At 36.7% G+C, this 6,767-nt stretch overlaps 1 pseudogene across 1 annotated transcript; it reads left to right on the plus strand.

The window, feature by feature from the left end:
- Positions 1 to 403: 403 nt before the first annotated feature.
- LOC105519554 lies at positions 404 to 1,514 on the plus strand (annotated as a pseudogene). Its single transcript, XR_001002987.1, has 2 exons — positions 404 to 490; positions 1,278 to 1,514. The product of XR_001002987.1 is annotated as a metallothionein-1F-like (transcript).
- Positions 1,515 to 6,767: the final 5,253 nt, after the last annotated feature.

A 6,767-nucleotide genomic window follows, 5' to 3' on the forward strand; every position in this document is an offset into this window, starting at 1 on the left:
AAAGAAAGAAAGAAAGAAAGAAAGAAAGAAAGAAAGAAAGAAAGAAAGAAAGAAGAAAGAAAGAAAGAAAGAAAGGAAGAAAGAAAGAAAGAAACGAAGGAAGGAAGGAAGGAAGGAAGCTCTACTTATCATATAATAAAAAATACAGCAAAGAAGTTTTCTGTTGTTGTTGTTGTTGTTTCACCCTTTGCCTAAATTACAAATAAAAAGTGTTCTCTAAAAATTCATAACAATAGGACATAGGCTGTGCCTGTGCATGCGCAGGGCGAGGAGACCTTGGCTAAGCGGTGGAGGCGCTTAGTGGAGGTGAAAGCATTGGCGGAAGGAAAGCACAGCAGAAAAATGCAGAGCTGGAGTCCTGTTCCCTTCTCGCTTGGGAACTCCCGTCTCCCCTAGGGTTGCAATGGACCCCAACTGCTCCTGAGCTGCTGGTGTCTCCTGTGCCTGTGACAGCTCCTGCAAGTGGAAAGAGTGCAAATGCACCTCCTGCACATGAAAAAATGCTTATCATCACTGGCCATCAGAGAAATGCAAATCAAAACCACAATGTGATACCATCTCACACCAGTTAGAATGGCAATCATTAAAAAGTCAGGAAACAACAGGTGTTGGAGAGGATGTGGAGAAATAGGAACACTTTTACACTATTGGTGGGATTGTAAACTAGTTCAACCATTATGGAAAACAGTTTGGCAATTCCTCAAGGATCTAGAACTAGATGTACCATATGACACAGCCATCCCACTACTGGGTATATACCCAAAGGATTATAAATCATGCTTCTATAAAGACACATGCACACGTATATTTATAGCGGCACTATTCACTATAGCAAAGACTTGGAATCATCCCAAATGTCCATCAGTGACAGACTGGATTAAGAAAATGTGGCACATAGACACCATGGAGTACTATGCAGCCATAAAAAAGGATGAATTTGCATCCTTTGTACAGACATGGATGCAGCTAGAAAGCATCATTCTTAGCAAACTATCACAAGAACAGAAAACCAAACACTTCACGTTCTCACTCATAGGTGGGCACTGAACAATGAGATCACTTGGACTCGGGAAAGGGAACATCACACACCGGGGCCTATCATGGGGAGGGTGGAGGGGGGAGGGATTGCATTGGGAGTTATACCTGATGTAAATGATGAGTTGATGGGTGCTGACGAGTTGATGGGTGCAGCACACCAACATGGCACAAGTATACATATGTAACAAACCTGCACGTTATGCACATGTACCCTAGAACTTAAAGTATAATAAAAAAAAAAGAAGAGCTGTTGCTCCTGCTGCCTTGTGGGCTGTGCCAAGTGTGTCCAGGTCTACATCTGCAAAGGGGCGTTGGAGAAATGCAGCAGCTGCGCCTGATATCGGTTCAGCCCTGCTCCCAAGTATAAATAGAGTGACCCGTAAAATCCAGGATTTTTTGTTTTTTGATACAACCTTAACCCATTTTCTACATTCTTTTTTCTGTGAGATATGTGAGTAATAATTAAACACTTAGACTTGAAAAAAAAAAATCATAACAATAGGTCTGCCTTCACCTGATTAGGGAACCTGAATTTAGATTATCTGCAGTGTACTGCCAATAAAGTAGAATAAAAATGTCTTTAGTCTGGTCGCAGCCCTTCATTGTTTCACAGAAACTGTACACCTCAATGAAACAACATGTTCTCACCTAGGGAAAAGGATTCCTTAAAGACTAGTACTTTTCAACGTATGTTCAGGGACCACGAACATCAGCATCACCTGGAACTTGTTACAAATGCCCATTCTTGAGCCTCAACAAAGACCTACTAAATCAGAAGCCTAACCCTAACCCTAAGGAAATGTTGACATTTAACAATCTGTGTTTCAATAAGTCCTTCAGATGATTCTAATTCAAGCTGAGGTTTGATAGCCACTTTTCTAGATAAAGCCCTACTGAAGATGAACCTACAATTCTAAGTCACAAAGCTTTCTAGAAAACTACATATCATAAGCAATTAAACTTCATCTGACCTGTAACAGAGTTTGGGACAAACTTCACAATGTTTCACTGCATGGGTTAAGAAATAAGGGTTATAAAGAACACTTGTATAAACTAAGGAAACCTACATATACAAGAGAAGAAAAGGTGTGAGACCCCTTTATTCTGGCATCACCAAGAAAGGTTTGCCAAGATCTAAAGGATGTTATTCCATAGTGTGGATCTATGACCCTGTAAAAGAAGATGACTCTCCTGTAATTCTACTGATTTTTAGGGCAAATGTGAGGAAACAGTCTTGTTAGTAGATTACCACATAGATTGGTAGACATTAAGCTGTCTAGATTTCATGGGCCATATATATAGAAAAATTTTATTGTGATGCTAGTCACAAAGAATCTGGAAAACTTGGTGTACATGAGTAATTGTTTGGCAGAGGAAAACATGGGTCTAATGACAAACTGAACGGATGCAAACTCCCTTGCTGGTAAAAGGGAGAGCCTCCGGTTCCAGTGTGATCTTTGTCAAGTCAACTCAAAGTGAATTCCCAGGGCCATTTTCAGACAGTCTTGTTCATTGCATCGCAACCGCTAAAGACAAAATTAATAATCTTGGAGATAAATCTAAGAAAGGTATTCATAGTACAGCACAGAGAAATGAAGGGAAAATATGAGAGATTCGGATACATAGAAAACTGAATTAAAAGGTTCAACGTACATGAATTTTGAATTACAGAGAAGAGAATACATAAACTAGAAGAGTGACAACAGTCAAAGAAAAGGAAGGCTTATATTTTACCCTGAATTATGAAAGACACAAATAATCAGAAGCCAAAATCAGAGTTAAAACTGTAATGATAAATAAAACTAAATCCAAAGTTATACATATCAGGGTTAAACTGCACACTAAATGTTAAAAAATCTTAAAATCAATAAGAGAGAAAAGTCATATTACCTACAAATAAAAAATAAACAGGAGACATCGCAGTGGTAATAGACTTTAGAAGTGCATAAAACATCCTCAGTTTTGAAAGAAAACTACTTAGAATTTTATATCTAGACAAATTATTATTCAACAGTGATACCAATAAGTAACTATATAATAAAATTCAAAACAACTTAGTTGATGGTATAAGATCAAAGAATAGTGAAGTACTGGAAAATATGGTAAAATGGTAAGTGGTGGTTGAAGTTACAGCATTTTAATGTACTTATTCAGAAGGAGAATAAAAAAAGATATTGATTGACTTCACATATTGATTGACTTTAAACATACAGAGTCAAGTAGATATGCACATTTTAAAGGGAAATCACAAAACTAATAGAAATAGACTATCTTTCCATACCAGTAGAGGGAAAATAAGGAAATATAAGGTAGAACAGGAGGGAAAAGAATGTATAGAAAAAGGAGGATAAGTAGAAAGCACATGGTAAGATAGTAGAAATAAATATATTCATATTTGTCATCACAACACATATAAATGGACTAAACTCACTAATTAAAAGGCAAGTATTGATCGATTGGGCAGAAAAACAAATTTATTTATAAATTATTCATGAGAGATACATCTAAAATACAAGTACATGCAAAGATTCAATTTGAAGAGATGGAAATGGACATGCAGGCAAATATACAAAAGAAGGCTGATGAGACTATCTTAATATTAGACAAAACAAATTTTAAGGCAAAAAAAAAAAAAAACACTGGGAGTAAAGAGGGTCAATGCACAATGATAAAGTGAACAATTTATCAAGACTATAGCAGTTTTAAAAGTTGAATGCATTTAATAGCACAGCCTGAATATATTCAAAACAAAATTGAAATAATTATAAGAATTTGATAGTTCACAATCATAGTGGAGTATTTTCACACTTCTTTCTCAAGGACACATATTAAAGTATCTCCATGATATTCCATTAGTTTTTCTTACTTCATTCTATTAGCATGATACATTTTTAAGGTTTAGCAGAAAGAAAATTTAACTAAACGATATAGGAAGTTACTTCAGTATGATAAGATTGTGGTTTATTACTAGTCTCCTTAATTTTAGGATTTTTCCAATCTCCTATAATTCATACATATTATTTATATAAGTAAAATAAACTAATAAAATTTTACCTTAAAAATAAACAAAAAGTAAAAAAATAATTATTTCTCTAGCATATAGCATAATGCTTAGCACAGATTAGGCTTTCATTTAGAAATGGTTGAACTACACTCAAGATCATTTGAAAGACACTGTGGCAATATATAGTAGAAAGAACACTCTTCTAGGAGACTTGAGTTTAGTAGAGCTCTGTCATTTACTATCTATATAATCTTCAGAAATTCACAGTATAAGCTATATTTGCCTTACTTTAAAATGTATACAATAAATTCTTTGCTGACAACCTCAAAAAACTACAATACTCAAATGAGATAATGTATGTAAACGTGTTCTGGAAACAATAAAATTCAACGAAATGCAGCCTACTATTAAAAGTACACCCAGCTGAATAGGAGTTAGTTCATCAGTTGTCATCACCCCCACTTTTATGCAGTAAAACTCTGGCCATGAAAACCGTGCTGTATTTCGACAGAGAAACCAGGTACAATACACAGTGTCAAGGAGTAACAAGTAATGGTGAGTACCATTATAGGTGGTTACTATAGTTTAGATGTTTGTTCCAAAAAGCTCATGTTGAAATTTAATTCCAATATTGGAGTTGGGGCTAATGGGAAGTGTTTGAATCATGGAGGAAGATGCCTTATGAATAGATTAATTCCTTCCTTGGCAGAGGTGGGGAGTGGGTGGGCGGGTGGGTGATTGAGTTCTTACTCTTCCCAGTTCCCAAGACTGTTGGTTGTTGAAAAGAGTTTGGCACCTTTCTCCCCTCTGTCTTGCTTCTGCTGTCACCATGTGATCTCTGTAAATTCCAGCTCATCTTTGCCTTCTGTCTTGAGGGCAAGCAGCTGGATGCACTCACCTGATGCCCAATTTTGAATCTTCCAGGCAGCAGAACTGAGCTGAATAAATCTCTTTGCTTTTTAAATTACCCAGCTTCAGGTGTTCATTTACAGCAACACTAAACTAGCAAAGACAGTGGCTCATGTAGAAATGGCAGTAAGGCAGGCATTGTTCTGATTTACTCAGATCTATCCAGGTGGTCTTGTTGCATCAGCAATGCAACAAATAGGGTTTCCACAGAATTTTCCCCACAATATCAAGTAGAGCAGTTTGCTGGGAACTGAGTCCACTGTGCAGCTTTATCAAATAATATGATTTCATTGACACTGGGAGGACAGTAGTAGTAATATTAACAAAGGTAAATTCTAATACAGTATTTGCTATGTGCTTCTCACCCTTCACAGAATACATCTGAATAAAATAAGAGTATTCCCCTTTCTGTTTTGAGTGGTGAATTTGGCTGAGCAAGCAGAGTTCCTCTGTGGGGTAGGGGGGATAATGAGCAGAAATGGGAGGACAAGTAGGCTGAACTTATCTCTGAAGCTCAAAAACTGTATGCCATGGAATGCTGACACTCAAGGGGTTGCATCCTCATCTTTTCTGATTTTGGGAAGGAGGTTGGAGGCAGTGGAACACTATCTGCCATCTTTTGAAGTAAACACAACACCATCACCACTATCACTACCACCTCCAATCCTACTAATTCTGCTTGCAAAAACAATAAGCTCATGTCAAGACTTAATTTCCCAAATAGTGTCCCCTTTTGATCCTTTGACCATTGTACATTTTGGTGGCTTCTTTGACTTACTGGAAGGCTGTTTTCTCAATCTAAATCTTTCCTAATACTACCTAAAGTGTTTGCTGAAGCCAAGAAATTCCGAATATAGTTTACGTCAATCTAATTGGCTTAAGATTTCTATCTGTGGTCTTGTTTCAATTTTACGACTCAACTTTAAACTGATTTCTTAGAACTTTCATGTGATCCTACTATAATTCTTAGTCTATCTTCATCCTCTTTTCCCCTGATTCGAACAACTGTTTCGCACCTTTGCAAGCATCTAATACTGTCTCCCCTTTCCTCACTCTCAACTGATTAACATGATTATTTCATGGAGGAAATACAAGCTATCTTAAGAGACCTACTGTAAATCCTAACACCACATTTACCCATCTAACTAAATCTGTACCCACATAATCTGCTTTACTCCAATTATTGATTTTTTTCCTGAAAATAACTTTTCTCTCCTACATCATCAATTTATTCCTATACACTAGGTCTTCAACCTACAAAGATGCTGAAATAGCTCACATCTTAAACAATATCATCATCAACAAAATTCCCTAAACCCCAAATTTCATATAGGTTACCACTTATTCACTTCTTACCTGTGATAACTTTTGTAGCAACCCCCACCTTTAAAAGTGTTGTCTACACATAATTCTCTTCAGTTTTCCACATCTCAGTGTTTTCCAAATACATTATAGTTAAGTTTTATTCTCAGCACTTCATTGAAACCACATATTGTGATCCCCAGTGACCTTCACAGTTTTTTAAAACCTAGGGTCAATTCTGATCCTAATTTTATTTGTTTTTTCAGCAGCATTTGACACAATATATCACTTTTCCTGTTCATGAAGCACATTCTTCACCTGGTTTGATGTGGATTGGAACTTTCAGCTGCCCAGTCTCTGGAGAGGGGAGGGGGACTGGGTATTGAGCTCAACCATATGGCCAGTTAGTTAATCAATCATGCTTACATAATGAAAAAAATATAAAACTCTGGACAATGAAACTCAGGGAGGATTCCTGGTTGACGAGCATATCAATGTACTGGGAGGGTGGCAC

This window comes from Colobus angolensis, unplaced genomic scaffold (genome assembly GCF_000951035.1).
Source record: "Colobus angolensis palliatus isolate OR3802 unplaced genomic scaffold, Cang.pa_1.0 Scaffold351, whole genome shotgun sequence".
NCBI classification, from domain to species: Eukaryota; Metazoa; Chordata; class Mammalia; order Primates; family Cercopithecidae; genus Colobus; species Colobus angolensis.